Source organism: Pteropus alecto, unplaced genomic scaffold (assembly GCF_000325575.1).
Source record: "Pteropus alecto unplaced genomic scaffold, ASM32557v1 scaffold189, whole genome shotgun sequence".
NCBI classification, from domain to species: Eukaryota; Metazoa; Chordata; class Mammalia; order Chiroptera; family Pteropodidae; genus Pteropus; species Pteropus alecto.
Window position 1 is genome coordinate 4,688,945 of NW_006442117.1, and position 22,943 is coordinate 4,711,887.

General features: G+C 36.8%; 1 pseudogene; it reads right to left on the minus strand.

Moving 5' to 3' along the window:
* Positions 1–1,961: 1,961 nt before the first annotated feature.
* LOC112470082 lies at positions 1,962–2,080 on the minus strand (annotated as a pseudogene).
* Positions 2,081–22,943: the final 20,863 nt, after the last annotated feature.

Consider the following 22,943-nt stretch of genomic DNA (forward strand, 5'->3'; position numbering starts at 1 on the left):
ATAGAACTCTATATATTAATCCCATAAGTAAGCTGGTAGAGTTGAAACACTATCGAAACTATAATATATTTATCTTTCATTTTTAAAGAACAGAATTCCGTCAAGTTCGGATCTCTTTCTCAGAAACCATTACCTTGTCACCATTGTCCTCTGAGGGGCAACAGTAACCCAGGGCACGGCGATGACCTTCATGGCCCTCGGGTGTTGTGTTATGTGATTTATAAAGAATTGAAAGAATTTTGTCTGGTTTTAGAATGGATCAAAATCATACTTTGCTCACTTTATAGTTTTAAAATGTGCGAGAATTGATAAACCATAATAACTTAAGAAACTATAAGAAACTATATTATCTGAGGACTTCATATCCTTGTAAACATTTTATTTTCAGATTGTTTTTCCTAGGATGTGAGTAGTGTTTATCTCCTCAGGAATAAAGTATTTTTCATTACTCAAGAACAGATCTCAAGGTGATTTAGATACATTATTCCATTTCAAAGGGAATTGTGAACTTATAACTCCTGTGCTCTGCCACGCCTCGTATCTATGACAAGTAAAGGAATCGCATCAGGAGAGCCGGAGAAGGCAAACTGGGGTGAAACAGAATAGTTGTTTAAAAATAATGATTGAGATCGATGTTGCCTGGCGATGAGTCCTTTTCATCTTAAGTTCTACACCTTAGTGATGACTAATTACCTACCCCCGCCAAGGGGCGAGAGAGAGAGAGAGAGAGAGAGAGAGAGAGAGAGAGAGACAGAGAGAGAGAGAGAGACACTGAGGTTGACTGCCTCCCGCATAAGGGAGAAGTCGTATTTAAACAAGCAAAAAAAAAAGGCAATGAATCATTGAACCCAAATGGAACATTGTCCTTTATAATTCAATCCAACTGTATCTATTGCTGCTCTTGAGGAGGTAAAAGTCTTTGGCAAACATGTATTAATTTCTAAATGGTCCTGCTCAAATCTGTACTATTCTTTAAAGATAAAGAAACACTATAAAATGGACATTCTAAGCTCTCTGTTCGGTGTGCCACGCCTTACTTTTCAGATATTGCTGTGTATTACGCAAGAGATGAGACTTTGCATCTTACATTACACGTGATAAACCTGCGGGTATGCTTGCCATCGAATGTTCCTCTTCTTTCCAAAACTAAGCGCGAGGTCCAAAACTCCTGAGGTTTTAGTTTGCTGCTTGGCTTTGACACATGGATCTTCTAGTTCTTTATAAACACTAACGAGTACTGTTGACTAAATGAATATTCTCAGAAATACAAGTCTGACATTGGACTACTGTTTAGTAGAAGAGAAGTTTTATCACTCTTCATCAGTTATTTGAAAACTGATAGTATTGCTAATTCAATATTTGAAAAGGGAAATCTAACTAGTGTTCTATTGTCTAATTTACGTGTTATACTGAATGTAACTTTATTCTTAAGTGACTCTCGCATTTCTGGAAACCTCTTCTTTTTCATAGTGTGATAGTTGTTATTATCCTCACAGATTCAGGGTTTTGACACTCAATTACATTACTGAGATCAGTCTATTTTATAATTTTTATTGCTCCTTTCTACAGTATAAATTATTAAAAAAAGAAATTGGACGATATTTTATTTTTCTGTTATCAACATTTATGTATTAAGATAATTATATCTAAGGTTTTTGTGTTTGGTAAGGAAAACTTTGATAATCACTTCAATTTCTTCCAATATAATTCAAAACTTTTTATCTGCTGCACAAGTCAGTTTCTTAATTTATATTTATTTTACTTCATTATGATATACAAAGTAACTAGCTTAGAGATAGTTTTGTCCTAATTAAAAGTTTTATCATCTTTCTGTAAACTGATAGTTTCTTTGTATAATGTCTTATTTTTGTTTAACTTTTATTTAAATACTCATATTTATGTGAATAAATTATCACCAATTCATTTTTTAATTCATCAGTTTCTTATTTTTCTTTTTTTGATGCCTATAGCACCCGGTCTTCCTAGGTGGTCTCCCATACAAGTACTAACCAGGGCCGACTCTGCTTAGCTCCCGAGATCAGATGTGACTGGGCATGTTCAGGGCAGCATGGCCGTAGACTAGTTTCTTATTTTTTGTTTATTTCTTCTGCCTTTTTCAATTTTCTTTTAGAATATTGGCTAACAACTGGGCTGAAGAATCAGAGAAACTTGAGTTCAAATCATAGCTTAATAGCTGGGTGATCACTGACATTAAGAAAGGAAGAAAGAAAGAAAAAGCTTTCAGACCCTTATTAAAAGCTATGTTATAATGCTACCTTCTGATAGGGTAGTAATGAAAATTAATTGAGATTTGCAAGCAAAGCACCTCAATTAGTGCCTTGACCTTTAAGTTTTAAGTGTTGGTTATGAATACTTTTAATATAACGAGTGCATTTGCCTTATTCAGCTAGTCTATTTTTTTATGGGGAGGGGGTTCCATGAATATGTAAGAATAAAGAAATCAAGTATTGAATTTGCCTTGGGTGTGCCTTGGGCTGTATTTTATTACAGTTAATATATGAGCTTCCATTATTTTTAGCAGTCTTTAATATTAATAATAACTTTTCCATGAATTCTTGTTTTAATGTTTTGAAAATTAATTTCTTAATTATGTGTTTGCTTTGTTGTTGTTTTGGCTTAACACATGGGTAATAATTTCTTTATTTTCCTTTTTGCCTGAAAATTTGACCTATTTGTTTCTAAGTTATTTCTTTAAATAAAGTTTCCTTCGTTGACTTGTAAATGCTACTTTGTAAGTATTTAATGGAAATTTGAAAAATAATATATATTCTCCATAAGGTACAATGTTCAATTCAGAACCTTTTATTTATATAATTCACATCTCACTAGTTACTTACCTTTCCAACTTTATTTTAATTATAGTGAGTACTATCATTATGTTTATATAGATTTATTTACTTCAGATATTTTAATAAATTTATGAAAAATAAATCGGTGAGTTAAATTTATGCCTAATGTCTTCACTTCTCCATTCATTCACTCATTCATTTGTTCATTTGTTCGAGAAATTATTTTTATTACTGTTAGGCATTTGCTGGATATCAGAAAAATAAGCAAGAACTAAATTAGGAGTACATTTGATCTGCCTGAGCGTCGAGCCCATCTCCACTTGTGACCTGAAACTGAGATGAGGTTTTTTTGGGTAACCTCAGCCGGAACGCGCATGAGCTCACTCAGAGCTTTGCAGCTGCGTGCAAGGCCTCGGATGACCACGAAAGTGCCATCGTATTGATTTTGAGGTTACGAATAAACTTCAATGAGTAGACAAATTCACAAATATTGAATCTGTGAATGATAATTGATGACATTTGTGTATACTGTGAATTTCATCTTCTGTTAAATAAATATGCCTGTTTCATGCAGCTACAAAATGGTTGCGTGATAAACTATTTCAATTTAAATTCTGACTATAAAGTAAAATAAAATAAGGAAAGATAAGCTTAAATAATTCTGTATTCATTTCTCTAGATGATGAAGATGTACCGAAGAGAGGAAATAAACATTTATTTCTGAAATGCTAAACTATGAAATGATTTCAACTATATACTATTGATCCTATAAAATCACTGACTGTGAGCCAATCCTTGGACTCTTCCAGAGTGTCTCCATCATGACTGATATCCCCCATGGACAGCAGGACAGCAAAGAACTCCTGTCTTTGTTTGGTTTCTGTGGCACAATCCAAGCGTCAGCGTCCCGGGGTCTCCTCTCTCCCCCTTCTCCCTCCGCCCATTCCCCCCGCCCCCCTTCAATGCCTCTCTCCGTTTCTTCTTCCGTCTTTAAACTCCACAGACCTTTGACAGGTAACATAAAATATGTCAAGTACCTCAAATGAAAATTATCTGAACCAACTAACGTGCAATTTATGCCTGAAATTCCACACCAAAATAAAACAAAAGAAAAAAAAGCAAAAAAGGCCTAAGGGGTAATAAATTCATGAAGATTCATAGAGTTTTGGTGACAATCGACTTGCCCTCAGTTTCGGCCCTGAAACAATTTTCCTTTTCATCCAACCCTTTTTCACTCTGTATCTTAGAGTGTCCACGGCAAGGTGTGTTTCCCAGGAAACCTGTGAGCTGCCTTCCCAATTTGTTCTGCCTTTCAGATGCAGTGACGTGAGTCTGAAAGATTAAAAGGAAAATTTAGAGATAGTCCCTCTCTCTCCGCTGCGATTTTTCTCTCTGTCTCTTCTTCCTCTCCCTCCCTCTTTCACATTTAGATAAGACCCCTCCAGGCGGGCTTCTTGATCCCAGCTCCCGGAATGGGCGCTCCGGGCGGTTCAAGTTCCGTTTGGTGACCCTGTCCCCTAGGGTTTGGTTGATGGCATGCATTTCTTTTTGTTCCCTCAGTCAAGGGACACGGGTTCCCCCAGTATCCCGAAGAGCTTTCCTATAACACCTCTAACTGAAATGGCATAAAGCGAAGAAGCAAATACCATTAATTTCTATAGAAAAACTGTTGCGTTTTGGGAAGTGACCCAAAATCCAACATAAGCACAACGGCATCAAGACTTTCCTTCGTTCAGACAGAACAGGCTGGACATCTCTGGGAACCTTACTGAGATGTCCGGTGGGAGAAGCTGACGTCATCCACGCAGAACCGTCCCGAGGCAGCTGCGGAGGGACGGACCCTCTTCCACGCGTTTCCGAGGTGACCGGTGGCGCCCACTGCGCCCGCTACGCAGAGAAGCGCGCGGCAACTTTCGGGCTGCGTTCCAAGCTGCGGGCCCGGCCCGGTGTGCATGGTTGTGCCTGTGTGTGCCCGTGTGCGTGTGGCCGATGAACCCCTCGAAGCCAGCGGCCGAGCATAAAATCGTAACTAACCCTTCACAGGAATGTCGTTGGCCTCGGGAGCACAACTGGAAGATCCCCGGCCACAGGCCTTGGAAGGGTCCTCAAAATCGCTTTACAAGAGAAGCAGGATTTTATTTCAACGCACAGAAGGCCCGATGCCAGATTACGACTTCAAGGGCAAGAGACACCACCTGTCCTAACCTAAACTTCATTCTGAACCTGAGCTGAGAGGGGAGAAAAGTTATGAAAAGGCGTGACAGAATAATCCTGTGCTATTATACTATGCTTAATTTTCAATACCTACATTAAGAGATTATGCATAAATATTTGGAAGTGATCCCAAAAGCTATGGGGTCTGCAATCCTCTAGTTTCCAGGGATCGTTATTTGGTAGAAAAATAAAGTTAATTTATAATGTTTCCACTTTTATGTTCAATTAACACCGTGGTGTACAGCACATGCTCAAACCTATATTAAGGAAGTGTGTGTATAATGATTCAACAGCTACTTAATATTATACTGTATAAAGACATGAATAATCTTTTAACTAATGCCCTTTTGATAGTCATTTTGTATTATTTCAATGTTGTTAATAAAAACTAGAAAACTTGTACCAATCTCATGTGGTCACATTACATATGAGTGTGTGAGAGCATCTGTCCCCATAAACCCTCAAGAATACAAAGTATTATCAATTAATTGTCATTCAAAAATTATTAATTGAATGAAACCTTGACAATCTAATAGGTTAAATAATTAAGTTGTATTTCTTTGCTGTAATTTTAATTTTTTAATTTTAGCTTTTAATTATTTACAGTACATCATATAACAATGTTTACGTCATATAATAATTGCATATATTGACCTTTTTGAATTTCCTGTGTAATAATTTGTAAGGTCTTTTGTATTTTAAATGAATTGATCTCGTAAGTGCATTTATGTTGTAAATACTCCAGTTTATCATTTGGTGTTAATTTTGTCTTTATGGTGAATTTTTGTGGTGCCACATCTGTCACCTTAATGGTTCTGCCTTTGGTAGAAGGCTTTGTCTGCATAGAAAGATTTTCTCTATTGTGATTATAAAGATGTTTTAAATTATTTTACTGTTCATATATTTAATCTATCTAAAATGTATATTGTGCATTCTGAGCTAGGACAAATGTTCTATCTCGTTCCTGACGAATATTTCACTCATTTAAGGAAGAATATATTCTCTCCATAACGTTAAAACGTATCTCAGTTACTAGAGATATTGATGGTTCTATTTTCTTTTGAGTTGTCTCTCCCGTATTTGATGTTTTGTTATTTTTATTTTCTATTTATTTAGACTATATTTTATTTATTTTTTTGAATATCTGAGCAATCTAGAGGAAAAGGCTAAATATAACGGTAAGATTTGGGGAGTATACAAATATATTTTGCACTTAAGTTCCACAAATGAACATTGAATCATGGAACAGATTCACCTATCACATTATATGCAAAGGGTTGTGATGATGTAGTCGAGAAAATTGATGAGTGATCAAAGCTTGCTTGGCCGACAATTAAACATACAATTTTACCAATAGAAATACAATATTCAGAATAACAAAGATGGTTGGTCTTTTAACTTTATGCAGTTTCTGCCATAACTAAAATTTATACCCGTGGTGAGTTCTGAAATTCACGAGGCCCTCTCTACAGGCCTCTAGATAAATCGCCCGACAGTGAGAAAACTGCACAATATATCACACGGCAATTATGAAAAACCAACTGAGATTTGTGGTTCGTATAGGTGGTTGGAAAGAGAGTTTCGCATGTTAATGGGGAAAAATTTATATTCACTCCGAGTGAATTGCTCTGGCTCACTGCACATTTGAAGAAATTTCTACGCAAGGAGGCATCGCCTTCCGCCCCCTCCTGTGTGGCTGCTGAGAGATCAACTGATGCTCTGCTGAGAGTCAGACGGACAGAAGGTAGAAAGCCTGAATTTGTCTGATCAGAGCATTTATTCGTTGATGTTTTCACTATCAGACTGAGCTGGCAGTCTGTAACGCTGAGCCTGACAGTTTGCTCCAGGTTGACAGTTTGCTTCATTTGTGTTCCTTTCGAGTCTCTTTCTCTGAAATGAGGTATTTTATTTCCAAAGTTAACCCCAGCAGGACTCTGTTAGGTGACGAACAGAACGACCCCCTAACCCAGCCCCTCCAGAGTTCTCTTTGCATGGCTCAGTCCTGTGTTTTTCTGAAGGATGGGATTTAGAAGGACATTACTGGCCAGAAATACGTAGGACGTCGGGATTGGAGGCCTTTTCTGAGAGGCAGCTGCACTTCTGGATCAGTCACAGAGCAAGAGAGAATCACTGAAGCCCAAAGCGGCACCGGGGGAGAGCAAGCGTCTCCCCTGCCGTTTGTCCTGCATCACAGGCCAAAGGAAAAGGTGGTAGAAATGCATGAAGGAAAGTTAAAGATTAAACGGTCACAGTTAGAGCGAAGCACTGAGTTTTTCCTCACTTTACCTTGAAATTTGCCTGCTTGTACTCCTTTGCTACTTGCGGTTTGCAGCCCCTTGCCTGTGTAACAGAAGTCAGCTTACTTATTTTAAGAAAGCCGTGTTTTTTTTGATGTCATACAGATGATAATTCGAAATTTTTATGAGTAACCCGTGGCTCTGACAAAGCCAGGACTAGTGGGTAGAAATGATAAAAACAAACAAACAAACAAACAAGACAGTTCCGACAATCAGATTGTCTTATGGAGTAACGATGTCCCTGTCACTGCCTCTCCGTCCTCATCGGCTCTCCAGGGCCTTTCACTGTAGGGCTTACATTCCTAACAAAAGCCAAACTATAAACATCGCTGAGAAAGATAAAATTTAATTACCCATTGAGTGAAGGATTGATATCAGGTAATTTCCAAGAGCAGGATTAGATGATGTGACTACTCATAGTTTAAGTCGCTCGAAAGGGGAAGCAGCTCATAGGGAGAAGCAAGATGCGTTAGGAGAGGAGAGGCTGGGTCACATCCACTTTATTACTTAGGGTCGGTCCACACTGAATCAGGACTTTTAACCTAATTTAATTTTCCGTATTAAGAGTTTTAGGTCACTTTCTAACGCGTCAGCTTTGACTCAATTTTTCCCTTCTGACACCCCAGGAGAAAAAGCTGCTTAGGTAAGTTCTCACAGTAGAAAGATATACTTTGTAAACGAAGATGAAGGAGACCGGATTACAAATATGTTAACCATCAATATCTATCTGCAAATGAAAATGTATTAGTAATGTGTTTGAAACCCCAGATAGATTAAATATCCCATATATTCCTATGATGCTGAAATAAATATAAAGAGATAGATATTACATCCAGAGAAATAAGTTACGCGGAAGAGAGCATTTTCTCCCTCACACTGAGCATCAAATACAGGGCCATGTCTGTTTCTTACCTATATAATGAATGTCACAAATGGAAAGTGACAGCTCTATTAAAACTGTCAAAGGTACTGGTGAAATTTATTTGCCAGTTTGTTTCGTATGCAACTGTTCTTCATTTGTTGGACAATTCATTTAATCTGACAGCTCTAATTTTACAGAATTGCTCTTTCAAGACTTGTATTTCAGGCTGCTCTTTATATCAACATTCTATAACCTTCTTCATATTTTCTCCACTCGCCATCTAGACATAACCCTCCTGAAAACGACCCAGGTATTTTATTGATAGTGTCACTGCTGTCATTGCCAATATGCAGAAAAGGTTAGGGTACGGTCTCTGGGGGTGAACTTTCCAGCAGCGAGCATTTCATGGGGAAAGTTCATGAATTAACATTGTCCAGACACCGGTAACTCCTAAACAAGCACGGAGCATCTTCCCTAGACGATGAAGTCTGTCACATGCAGCAAAATGAGTGAAAAAAGCAGCCCCTTTCTCTGTGTAAGAAGGAATGTAGCGGAATGATATTAGTCTTCGGGCACAAGTGGTAATAGAATATGACCAGTTGCTTTTTTCGTAAAATTAGCAAAACTACTCTTTGTAAAACATTACAGAAAAGGATTATTCCTCGCTTCTCTCTGTACGTACTCTGTCTTTATCCTGTGAATGTCCAAGTTCATAGTCTTCAGTTTTTATTTGTGTATTTTATCCAGTCTTTTTCTCTTTGTATGTTCAATTGATATAAAATTCTAAATATTTATTTCAAGTTTCTCTTCTTCCTGAACTGGTGAACTTTAGATAACATTATTTTTTTCTGAATAACTTACTCTCATATTCAGTTTTATGCATTTTTGCTGGATCCTTGTTCAGAAGTGCTGGCCACGAAGACACAGGTAATTTGGACAGAGAACTAAAGTGACACGTGCATTTTATTTTCTGGTTAGTTTTATATCGGAATGAGAAAGACCCATCCATGTGCAGGACCCAATCATTTAATTTTCTTTACATACGAGTATATTCACACTACTTTCCTTCTGGGCCAGCCCTGCTGAGCTCTCCAGGACAGAGCTGACTGCTTCATCTTTCCTGCCCTTTTTCCAGGAAGCATTTTCCTGGCTGGCACATTTGCAGGGCCCTGTGGTGTTGGCTCAGTTTTATTTACTCAACCCACGGCCATAGTACAGAAGGCAGTAATAACAGCTGAGTGCCAAGCCTGAGCCGAAGCCCTCTCTACACCTTAACAGACTTAATTTTTCCCACAATCAGTGACAGTGGTACACTCTCTCAGTGTTTCCAGCTTTTTTCTTCAAAGTCGTTTGGCATTTTAGGTTTCCTTGCAAGTTCGCATAAATTTTACAATCAGCTTGTAGGGTTTTTTGTTTGTTTGTTTGTTTGTTTGTGTTGCAGAAACAAATGCCTGCTGGAATATGTGACTGAATTTGCACGGAATCTATGAATCGATTTAGGGAGAGGAGACATCTTACTTAAGTTTTCTTAATATGTCACAGCAGTGTTTGCTGCTTTTCATATTCAGGTCTTCCACACCATTTTATCACGTTTATTCTTAAAACGTTCATATCCAGTTCCATTTTTTATTACTGATGTAGAAATATAATTGAGTTTTGCATATAGATCTTGCATTCTGCTACCTTGCCAAACATTTATTAGTTCGAGTAGCTTTTTTATACATTCTGAGTTTCTACGTAGACCAGGAATCAGCAATATTTTTCTTGATAGAGGCATACAAGAAATATTAGACTTTGTTAGGTCTCTGTTACGACAACTGAATTCTTCCATCGTAAGGAAAAAGCAGTCAGAAACAATCTGTAAACAAATGAGTGTGATTGTGTGAATATTAAGCCAACCACGCATCCTGGCATAAATCCCATGTGGTCATGAAGTGGGATCGTGTGTCTGAATTGTTGGAGTTCTCTTGCTCGGCTCTTGTTTGGAAGTTTGTTTTGGCGTCTGTGTCGCCGAGGGACATCAGTCTATGGTTCTCTTTTCTTCAAACAGCTCTGTCTAGTTTTAATATCAGAGTAATGTTACTATCATAGAATCAGTTAGGAATTATTTCCCCTCTCCTTTTTTTTTGTGTGTGTGTGTGTAGGAAAGAATTTTGTGTAGAATTTTTATTATCTTCTTGAGATGTTTGGTAGAATTCATCAATGAAGCCATCTGAGACTTGAGTGTTCTTTGTGGGAAGATTTTTACCTACTAAATTCAAGACCTTTAATAAATATAAAACTACTCAAAATATCCATTTCTTCTTTTTTATATACTTTTATTAAAAGTAAATATAAATATGTGCATATTTATATTTGTTTATATGTATACTTATATATGTATGTGTATATATGTATTTTATGTTGTTTTTAGGTTTTTTAATTTTTATGTTTTTATTTTTTAATTATAGGTGACATACAATATTATATTAATTTCATATATACAACACAGTGATTAGACATTTATATGACTTACGAAGTGATCATCCGATAAGTGATCTGACACTATATGGTTATTACAATTCTGCTGACTATATTTTCTGTGCCATACTCTACATCCCTATGACTATTTTGTAACTACCAATTTGTACCTCTTAATCCGTTCTCCCCTTCACCCATTCTCCCACTCCCCTAATCTGAGAACCATCAAAATGTTCTCTGTATCTATAAGCTTGTTTCTGTTGTTTGTCTGTTTACCATGTTCTCGAGATTCCACTTATGCATTTGTCATTCTCATTCTGACTTACTCCGCTCAGCCCAATACCCTTTATGTCCACCTATGTTGTTGCAGATGGCAAGATTTCATTCTTTTTTTATGGCTGAGTTATATTCCATTGTATATATATACCACCTCTTCTTTATCCATTCATTTATTGATGGACATCCAGGATGCCTCTGTGCCTCTATATTTTGGTTATTGTAAATAATGCTGCAATGAACATATGGATTCACATGTCCCTTCAAAGTAGTGTTTTGGGTTTCTACAAGTAAGTACCAGAATTAGGATCACTGGGTCCTTCTTCGTCTCTTGTTATAGCCTTTGTTCTAAAGTCTATTTTGTCTTCTGTAAGAATTCATAGCCCAGCTTTCTTTTGTTTGTTTCCATTTTCATGAAACATCTTTTTTTATCCCTTTATTTTCAATCTGTATATGTCTTTCAATCTGCAGTGAGTCTCTTGTAGGCAGCATATGTAAGCATCCTGTTTTCTTATCCATTTGGCCACCCTATCTTTTGATTGGACCGTTTAATCCATTTGCATTTAAAGTAATTGTTGCTAGATATGTAGTAATTACCATTTTATTATTGATATTTTTTTCCTTCTTTTTCTTAAAGAAGCCCCTCTAGTATTTCCTGTAATACTGGCTTGGTGGTGAACTCCTATAGCTTTTTCTTGTCTAGGAAGCTCTTTACTTATCCTTCAGTTATAAATGATAGCTTTGCTGAGTAGATAATCTTGCTCGTAGGTCCTTTTCATCACTTTGAATATTTCACACCGATCCCTTCTGCAAAGTTCCTGTTGAGAAATCAGCTGACAGTCTTATGAGAGGTCACTCGAAGGTAATAAATGCTTTTCTCTTGCAGCTTTTAAGATTATTTGTCTTTAACCTTTGTCATTTGAATTATGATGTGTCTTGATGGGAGCCTCTTTGGGTTCATCTTGTTTGAAACTTGCTGCAGTTCTTGGGCTTGTATGTCTATTTCCTTCACCAGGTTAGGAAATGTTTTCATCATTCTTTCTTCAAATAGGTTTTTAATTCTTTGCTGTCTCTCTTCTCCTTCTGGTACTCTTGTGATATAAACGTTGATACACTTGACGTTTTTCCTTAAACTATCCTCGGTTTTTTTAAATTTTTTAATTTTTTTATTCTTTTCTTGTTACTCTTCTGATTGGGTGTTTTCTGCTACCTTATCTACTAAATCTCTGATTCGATCCTCTGCTTCATCTAATATACAGTTAATTCCTCCTAAGGTATTCTTCATTTCAGTTTTTGTAGTCTTTATTTCTGACTGATTCTTCTTTATGTCTTCTATTTCCACTTTTATGTTTTCTATCTCCTTGTTAAAAGTTATCACTGAGTTAATCTTCTCTACCCCTAAGTTCATTAAGCATCCTTATAACCAGTGTTTTGAACTCTGCATCTGGTAGATAGCATGTCTCCATTTTGTTTAGTTCTTTTTCTAGAGTTTTGTTCTGTTCTTTTATTTGAGACATGTTTCTTTGTCTCCCCATTTTGACTGTCTACTTGTGTTTGTTTTTACGTATTAGGTAGAGCTGCTATGTCTCCTGGTCTTAGTAGAGTGGCTTTATGTAGTAGTGTGCTACATAGTAGTAGCGGGGCCCAGTGGCACAGTCTTCCCTGGTCACCTGAGTTGGGTGCTCCAAGTGTATCCCTCGTATGGGTTGTGTGTGACCTCCTGTTATATTTGAGCCTTGGTTACTGTTTGGTCATTGATGGGAGGAATTACCCATATGGACGATTAGTTGTAATGACTGGCCATGGCCAGTGAAAGAGCTCTTGTGCAGGGGTTGACCATATAGAGCAGGACTCGCAAGGCTCTCCTGCCTGCCCTGTCTGCCTTTGAGTGTGTCATCCTCAGCTATGACCCCAGGTGGTGCTCCAACTCAGACTGAAGCCAGCCATCAGGCATGCAGGGGGCTTCCTAGTAGGGGTTCTGTCACTGGCCAAGTTCAGCTGCAGTCTGTGTCCTGCTTGGGGCCACCTGGCATGAGCCACCAAGCAATCCGCAGATGACCATCACCCACACTGGGCTTGGAAGTGCTTCAAGAGGCCAAGCTGCAAACTGAGGCCAGCTGCTGCTACTGCTGGGCTTAAGGCTGCTCAGCAGAAGCTATAGGTCACATGGAGGCTAGATGCTGCTTGTTTCGGTTTTGTGAAACTTTGAGAGATTTTAGGAAAGTCTGCAGTATGTGCCAAGACAGTTCATTTGTATGGAAAGGACACTGGAAGCAGATTAGGTGGATCACAAGTTGGGAGGGGCAGGTTCTCAAGTATTCACCTGTGTGGGGCAACCAGTGTTAGCTATGTTGATAGAGATTCAGAAATGGCAGCCTCCTGGGTCTGCAAACTGGGTGGGCATGGGCTCAACAAGGGAAGAGTGCCCTCTGCCAGCACTTCTCTCTGGGAGGAAGCTGTCCCTCCAGCCCTCATCCTGAAGACAGACAAATCAGTTCCTCCCCATGCATCCCTGGCACCTTTCAAATTGCTGCCCCAGCACTGGAGCTTGGAGCAAGTGAGTCCGTCAGCAAGAAGTTCATGTGTGGGCATCTCTAGTCACCCTCTGTCTCACTCACCACCATCTTTGCTAGTTTTCAGAGCCAGAAATTGTGGGGACTTCTCTTCCTGGCACTGGAGCCCTGGGCTGGAGAGCCCGATATGGGACCAGGATCCCTCACTCTTCCACAGCTGAGATATTTCCCCTGATTCTCAACCACCACATGCAGGTGTGAGACCAGCCCATCCCGTGTCTCTGCTCCTCCTACCAGTCTCGAAGAGGTGTCTTCTGTGTGTCCCTAGTTTGTAGGACTTTTGTTCAGCTAGATTTCAGGAGACTGAATGATAGCTATTCTGTAGTTTGGTTGTAATTTCAATATTGTTGCGAGAGGGGGTAAGCACAGCGTTTACCTACTCAGACATCTTGACCGGAATTCCTTTTATTTTTTTTCCCCCATAAACTTTGATAGTTTGTTTCTTTTGAAGAATTTGGCCATTTCAGTCACATTTTAAAATTTAATGGGATAAATTATTCTTAATATTCTCTTGCCATCCTTTAAAAATCTGTAGTATATATAGTAATGTGACCTCTCTCATTCTTGATATTGTTTATTTCTGTCATCCCTTTTTCTTGATCAGTTTGGCTAAAGTTTATCAATTAATCCCCTCAAAAAACAATTTGGTTTCTTTATTATTTTCTATTTTTTCCAGTTTTTGATATCACTGATTTATGCTCTGATCTTTATTACTTTTCTCAATTTAGCTTGAGTTTCATTTGCTCTCTTTCCTAATGTCACATGGTGAAAGGTGAGGTCATTGGTTTGAGACCTTTCTTTTCTGACATAGGCATATAGTGCTATAAATTCTCCTAAACAATGCTTATGTAGTATCCTTCTAAACAAAGCACTTTTTTAATTTCCCTTTGGATTTCGCCACTGACATATTTGTTATTTAAATGTCTGTTATTTAACTTTTTAAATATTTAGGATATTCCAACTATCCTTCTCTTATTGATTTATAATTTAATCCAATATTCATTAATAAACATATGTTTTTAGACTTGGATCCTTTTAAGGTTATTGAGACCTGATTAATGGTCTAAAATATATCTTATCTTGGTAAATATTCCATGTGTATTTCAAACAAATGACTATTGCATTGTTGTTGCATGCATCATTCCATAAACATCAACTAGGTTAAACCGCTTGATAATGTTGAAGTATTTTTTTCTTAGCTCTTCACAGTGAGAAATTATGTTTTGCCTGGAGATAAAACTCATGAAAGTGTTATGGCCCCTTAAGATGGCAGCCCCCAAGAGTTTCTCACTCTTATGCTGCAGGATTCCTACCTGTGTGTTGTTCCAGTGGCTTCCGCTCGAGATAAGGTGATCTTGATTTGTTTGTGTGTGTGTGTGTGTGTGTGTGTGTGTGTGTGTTTGAATGTGTGTTCCTGAATCATTTAGTGGGAATGATTCTGAAGTTTTTATAGACAACTCTTGAGGACTTTCACTATAAAGAGCAGCAGAGAAATAGTTATCACTCAAGAGAGGAAGAGTGATCAAAAAGGGATTTTTTTTAAGTTGAGAGGAATAACAGCATGGCTATAAGCTGCTGGGAATGATCTAGTATAGTCATATATCTGTGCAGGAACACACATTCAAACACATCTATATACATACACATACACACACACACACACACACACACACACACACACACACACATATATATATATAGACATCTTTCACGGTACATTTTATTGTCCCACTAATATAATGAACTACATTTATAGATTTCTTAATTTCAAACCACTTCATTCAGTCCTTGAATTAGCATCACTTAGGCTTGGTATTTTCTTTAATGTCCTATTGGATTCTATTGGCTAACCTTTAAACAAGATTTTTATTTATAAATTTACTTTGCCTGTTTTTATTATATTCTGCGTTTGTCTGACTCTCCAGAATTTCGGGTGGTACTTTATCCTGCTACTTCAATTCTCTGTTAAGATCATCAGTTTGTTCAGCTTTTATGCATTCTAAGGGTATGAATCACACCTTCAAAAATCTTTATATGTTGGACCTGAAACCAGAAGTAAAAAATATTTTAAATAATTGGTTTAATGTCTTTCATTGTTAATTCCAACATCTGTGTCATTTTTAGACTGATTTAATTGATTAATTTCTCTCATTATTGATTTCATTTTCTTTCTTTTTTGTATGTCTGGCAATTTTTTTTTGGATGCCAGACATCGTAAATTTTACCTTGTTGGCATCCTAGATGTTTTATATCCCTAAAAATATTAAGTTTTGCTCTGCGATATAGTTAAGTTACTGGAAAATAGCTTGATTTTTTTCTGGTGTTGGCTTTATGATTTTTAGGCAGAACTAAAGCAATGTCAGTGTAAGGATAATTATTCGCAATGACTGAGGTAAGACCTTTCTGTATAACTCTCCCCAATGTCATGTGGATCATGAGGTTTTTCTAGCCCATCTCAGGGTAGCAGGCATTATCTATTCCTGGTCCTGTGGAGGAACCTGGCATTGTCACCTCTTATCATTTTAAGTGATTCCTCAGAGAGCAAGTTCACCTTTCTTCCACCTTTTCACTCTATTTACTTGCTTGAGGGGTTGCATGCTGCCTACCACATTGGTGAAGGCAGTTTACTGATTCCAGCCTCTCACTATCTAGATGAACTTTATTTTACTTAGGCGTTAGATTACTTATTATTACCATTGAATAATAATATCTATGTTTTTAGAACAATTTTAATTAAATGAAATAATACATAATAAGACACTTGTGTAAAACCTGCCAAAGGGCCACCTAATAGATGGAAGTTTTTATTCTAATATTAGCTTAAATCATATGCCAATTGATTTCACTGAAAATAAGTGTCATTAGGATTCCATAAAAAAAAAAAAAAAGAAAGAAAGAAGGACTATAACAGGGCTAGAAGGATCACATAAAATTTGTGGAACTAGAAAATAAAATGCAGATAAAATAAATAGTCAATCTAAGGGCTGACCCTAAGAGAAAATTCTAGAGAGTAGAGAAGAGAAACAGCCAAGGCAAGAAGGGGTTTGATAATCTGAAGGGATATATATTATATAAATCATGATTCTTGAGAAGCAGAGATTAAAACTAAGCAGACTATTCTTACCTAAGCAGACTATTTCCCTCTTATTATTCTGACTGGGGTAAGGAGAGTAATGAATGAGTTTCTGCAATTTAAGCTACACACACACACACACACACACACACACACACACACACACACATACACACACAGCCTTGTTACTGTCACACACATAATTTCATGGGCTGCTGAAGATAGGAATTTCTAAATGAAAGTTACTCCATAAGCAATAAAATATAACTGTGCTGATGATCACATGACAAGGCATAAATCTATAGCCAGTGACTAGTCAGAGGCATTTACCGAAGGTTTATTAGCTCTAGGTACTTGTCAACAGTAGGCAAAATTCAGAGGCACGGTGCAAATAAATCACCTTAAGGATATAAACACTGGTAAGTTATAATCTCTCTAATGCCAAAGGGAACCTCGTTGCCACATATCTCTTACTGTTACTTTACCTTAACACGAGCCTTAAAGTTTAAGATTGGAAACTTGTGTTTTTGTTTATTTATTTTAAAATAATATATCCCCAATTAGTAAGTCAATGTTTATTCTATGCGTAGAAAGATCATATTCCAAGTAGCCAATGGAAAACCTTTAAAAAATTAGAAAACATTTGATTCATTTTTTAAAAATCTATGACAACTATATTAGTCAGTGTTCTCTAGAAAAACAAAACCAATAAGAATATAGAGGTAGAGAGATGATACAGATGATAGAGATAGAGATAGAGATAAGAGATTTATTACAGAAATTCATTCACACAATTATGGAGGCCGAGAAGTCCCATGATCTGCCATGAGCAAACTGAAGAACCAGGAGAGCCAGCATGTGATGCCATTTGAGTAAAAATCAGGGGAGCTGATGGTATAAGACCCAGTCCGAGTCCGAAAACTCGAGACCCAGCAGCACAATGTCTCAGGGCAGGAGAGGATAGATGTCTCAGGTCCCACAGAGAGAGCAAATTCACTCTTCTCCCACCTTTTTGTTCTGTTCATGCACCCACGGGATTGTATGATGCCAACTGCATTGGTGAAGGCCATTTTCTTTCCTCAGGCCACTGATCTAAATGCTGCTCTGGCCCAGAGACACTCTCAGAGACACACCTAGAAATGATTTCATGTATCAAACAATGAACTTGCACCTGAAATACATAAAGAATATCTTCACATTCATAAGAAAAAGTGAGAAGGCTCTCTAAAAAATGCAATAGTCTTGAACAGGCACTTAAGTAAAGATGATGCCTATATACCCAAGTATAATGATTTTCAAATAAAAATCAAAATGAGATACCTTGTATACTTACCAGAATAGATTCAAATAAATATAAAAATAATTGACACTAACAAATGAGCAACTGAAACTCTTAAAAATTGCTGGCAGAAAGATAAATTAGGGTAAGCTTCTTTTTTGGAAAAATGGCAGTATCTACAAGGCTGAACACAGATGTATCCTATGACATCAATTTCACGTCTATAAATCCACCAACAGAATTGAAGGCCTAAGTCATCAACAGACAAGTACATTAATGTTTATGCTGGTTTTGTTATTTAGAGACAAAACCTGGAATCAATTAAAATATATATGAATGGTAAAATCAATAAATACATTTTAGTAAATTCATAAAATGAAAAACTAAAAACATCAATGAAAATGAATGAAGTAATCTACTTTTACTAAAAATAAGATTGAGTATAAGGTTTTTAGTCTAATTTATATAAAATTCCAACAGGTAAAACTAATGTTAGTGTTCAGAACATTGTTTATGTGTGTGTATAAGCTAACTAATGGGCATAGTGTAGCTTCTGGGGTATTGAAATCATCATCCTCTATAGCCACATATCTTTATTCACTTTGCAAAAGTTTACTGGGCAACAGATTCATGATATGTGCAATTTATCGTGTGTATGTTATACGTTAACTAAACTATTGAAAATCTTCCTGGCTTTCATTCGTTAGGCCATATTTTTGGTGAAGATCATGATAACCATACCTACAATAGCCAGTGACATAACAGCACCATTTAAATGAGCCACACTGCATATAGCTCCTACCAAATGCTGTCACGAAAGACCACAAATCCAGTGTGGCTCTATTTTGTAATAGTTAAGGAAGCTAGACATTTTAGGTAATTTTTGTGGAATTTTCTAATTTTATGTGTCTGTTTTATATCCCAAAACAGTATGCCAGCATAAAAAAATATAAAAATATTTATTAAAGAGCAAATGTTTTATGCTTATCGTGATCTTAGTATGATCAATAAAATCTTGAGACTAGATTCCTTTGTTTTTTGAGAACGGTGCTTGCCCTTTGTTATTCGCCTAGGCTATGTCTGCAGTGTTAGGGTGGTTTTTTATTGTGACATATTTCCCTCTTTGGTGCCTCAGCTTTCACAAGTCATTTTTATTATTTTTCCCAGATTAGCTGTCAGCGAATGCCATTCTGCACTGAATCATCAATATGGAATGGTTATGATCTAATCACTTGTCAGGGTATATAACCACAAGCTCACTACCACTCAATAATTCTAAAAAGCATGGTTGAGAGACATAATAGCTTTTGAAAAGTTTCTGAATGGTAAGCAGTGCGCTTATCTCTCTAAATGCTCTAATAGCTATACATAAATTAATCCATAGTATGAGTGTGCCGGTGGCTCAAACCACATAATTTTACCACCTCCTAGTACAACAGCATTTACAGAACTGCCTTTGGCCCGATGGCATCATCATACCATAAAGGACAGTATAAGCCACATCCTTAAGGCAGTTGTTGCTTTTACACTCCACACTGCATGCTTCTTCCATGACAGATCCCCAGAGGAGCATCTCTCTGCTCCGGAATGAGAAGGGGGTATGCACATAACTGGGCTGATTTTGTTTCATAGACCCTCCCATTCATATGCTTCTCTGCTTCTCCAAAAAAGGATGCCTGGAACGATGTCTATCTATAGAAAACTAGAGAATAAATGGTTTATATGGGTATTTTCCCTGGAAAATTGATTTCACTCAAATATTTAGAGAAAACACTTTGAATTTTTGTATTCCCAAAGCACTTTGTCACACATGGGCATAAATTAATTAAGCAAAATTCAATGTTTTCATTTAGCAATTAAATATTTTTTGGTTTTTAGATTATTTTGAAATCATAAAATTGAAATATAAGCTTGAAGCTATTAAAATGCACAGGATAATTTAGAATTTAAAAAAGAAACAAAGTATTAAAGTTTACGACAGACATAGAATAGATCCTGATGTAACCCCCAAAGATTTCGACAGGGAATGTAAAAGCATCGATCAACTAAACCGAGACATCCTGTAGAAAAATACTGTAATTCTTACATAAAATTTTTGTTAAAATAAGAAACTCTGATTCTACTTACAGAACAAACCCTGAAGTCCGACAACCTTAATATCTAACTGGCACTGTCTTGGATTCAGGTGAAAAGAAGGACTAAGTGAGTATGTTTATTATAATAGTAAAGACTGAATTACAATATTATCATCTTACCATATACTATTTCCAGGCTGAAACTTCACTTATCCACTACAGAACAAAATGGTGAATCTTTTGAACGCACATGGAAAAATTACTGAACCGAAACTTGAGTGTGAGGGGTAATGACAGCAGAAGCCTACTAAAAACTTCAAAAGAGTAAGGACAGAATACTGACAAGATGCTGGGCTCGCATTAGAATCAAACACATTATTAACCGAATGCAAAAAAGAGCTGCGCCTCCGGATTTCTAAGGGCGTGTGATTATGAACGCACGATTCCAGAGCAGATCAAACAGGCAGACACGGTGCGCAGTGTCAGAAATTAACTTAGTTCCCCAAATTTTCCTTTAAAAAATGCTCAGAGATATATTTCCTCAAAACGATAAAGGAATACAAAGTGATTCCCTTAGAGACTTTGGATACCAGAGCCTGCCGATTTCACTCTAGAGTGGAAGAAAACTATGTCTCAGCGTCGCCACTGAGCAGCCAAGTGAGCGTGCGTGTCATCGCCCTAAAGCAGAGGTGGCGAGGTGGCGGCAGCCGCGGGCTTCCCAGGACAGTAGATGTGTGATAAAGATTATGGCGGAGAAGTGAGATACTTTTTGTGATCAGTTAGTGTCATAGATTCCTCAGTCAAAAGCACATTAGATGGGCAAATGGAAAATCCAGAAAAATAAATTTTATGTTAAACAATCTCAATTATAAATCAATTTGACAATTGAAGGATGCAAAATTTAAATTTTTCCTCTTGGTCATTGACCTAGAGTCGTAGATTTAGTGAATTTTGGCTAAATCCCCTTTTCTACCGTTTTAATCTCAGATTTTATACATAAATTAATATTTACATAATCATAATACCGTAAATGTCATTCATTAGTTTTCCCTTTAGAATAAACCGATAGATAATAACAGAGTAGACTTAGTATAGTTAATTATCAGAATGCAAGAGTTATAAATAATATGTTTAACGTTGAACTAGTTCGTAACAGTAGCTGGTAAGTGAAGAAGGAGAGGAAACTCTATGCATAGACATCCTATTGGCATGCTTAATAAGACATCAAAATATAACTTCTAATAGTGACAGATTGAGAAATAATTTAAAAATATTCCACATAAATAAACATAATATCAGAATATATAAAATTTGGGAGCAGCAAATGAAGAGATGGAAATCGTTTTCATGAGTTAATGACCTTGTCATTAGTTAACTATTTTTATCTGAAGTTTAAAAATTGACATATATGCATGCAAGTAAGCATCATGAGTATTAAAACAATGGCTTTCAAAAGTGGTTATTTTAAGAAGGACATAATTGAAGATGATATGAACAACTCATTTTTTAAATTTTATACCCCTCAGTCCTGTTTAATCCTTTTTAACCATTTACATATATTACTCAACATCAATATTTCCATGAAGCATGATAATTTGCTTTTGTATCCAATTTTATTCTGGACAAAAAGAGAGAATTACCAATAATACAACAAGCATACAAGAAGAATCTTTAAGTCGTTTCCTTCAAGAGGGTTTATAAAAAAGCATCTTGGCAGATAATGTCACAGTAAAAGAACAGCTGGTGAAACCCTGAGCTGTAGACATGGCTGAAATGAATAAGAGCCAAAAAGGAGATCGCCGATCATTACTATACATGTATAATACATATGAAAATTATATGTATGTTTACATATACATCACATATACTACATGTGATGCTATTGAAATGCTTTTTAATGAACTCCTAAGACATATTTAAACAATTGATTATTATATAAAAGATAACTTTTTTACACTCAACTTTGTGAAAACATTAATGATCAGACCATTTTATAGGTCTTTGATGAAGATAGATTTTATATAAGGTGCTTGATTTTCAAGTCCATGACGACACATTTTCAAACAGCATCAGTTTTAAAGCACTGTTACAGCGATGCGTGGATATGCCTGCACACGGGGCTAAGCCACGAGGCACAGCCCGTTGCAACAGCGTGAGCAGAGCAAACACGCCCATCACCTCTGCATCTGGTGCCGACAGCTTACCCCCGGACATTTACTCCAGGTTTCCACAATGCGGAAAATATCAGCATCGTTGAAAAATGGTAGTGTTAAAATGAGTTATTAATGTATTGCCCATTGTGGATCTTTTTATGAAGAAATGGGAAAAAATCGTGATGACTTACTCTAATATAAAATTTAGGTTAGCATTTATCATGGTTTCCAAATTCACCATTTAATTGCCCCTGACAACATCACAGGAATGAAAATTAGGTTTGAGTGGTAGATGAAGAGGGTTGATTGCCTGAGGCTTCTTTACATACCATAAGAAGTTAAAACTTCAGTTATAAAATAATTAACATCAGTCAGTTTTCTAAGTGGTGAAATTCTTTTGATGAGTATTTCAGTGAGAGAGAAAAAAATTTAACTATTGAATCATGAACCGTTTGACTCAGTCGCGTGGTAGAATTAATTTTCTCAATACTTTGCTAAAACTGTGCAATGAGGTTCTCTTTCAAGGAATATGGCAGGTCAATTACTCAGAGACGTCTCTCACACTGAATAACAACAATTTTAGATAAAAATGTTTTTAACCTTTTAAATGGATGATTTAGCTGGGAGATGAATAGAAGATATTCTTACAGACAAAAGAGAAGGAAGGAAGGAAGGAAGGAAAAGAGGGAGATGAGGAGGGAGGGTGAATTCAGAGAAGTAAATAAGCATAGAGCCCATGAATACCCTGAGGTTTCCTGCCAAAGATAGAGTCTTAAACCAAGATTTGAACGCTAGCCTGGGGTACAGAAGACAAAGCCTGATGACTAGGATTTGGAAGCTCAGATGTGAGACTTGTATAAAAGCTGCTATC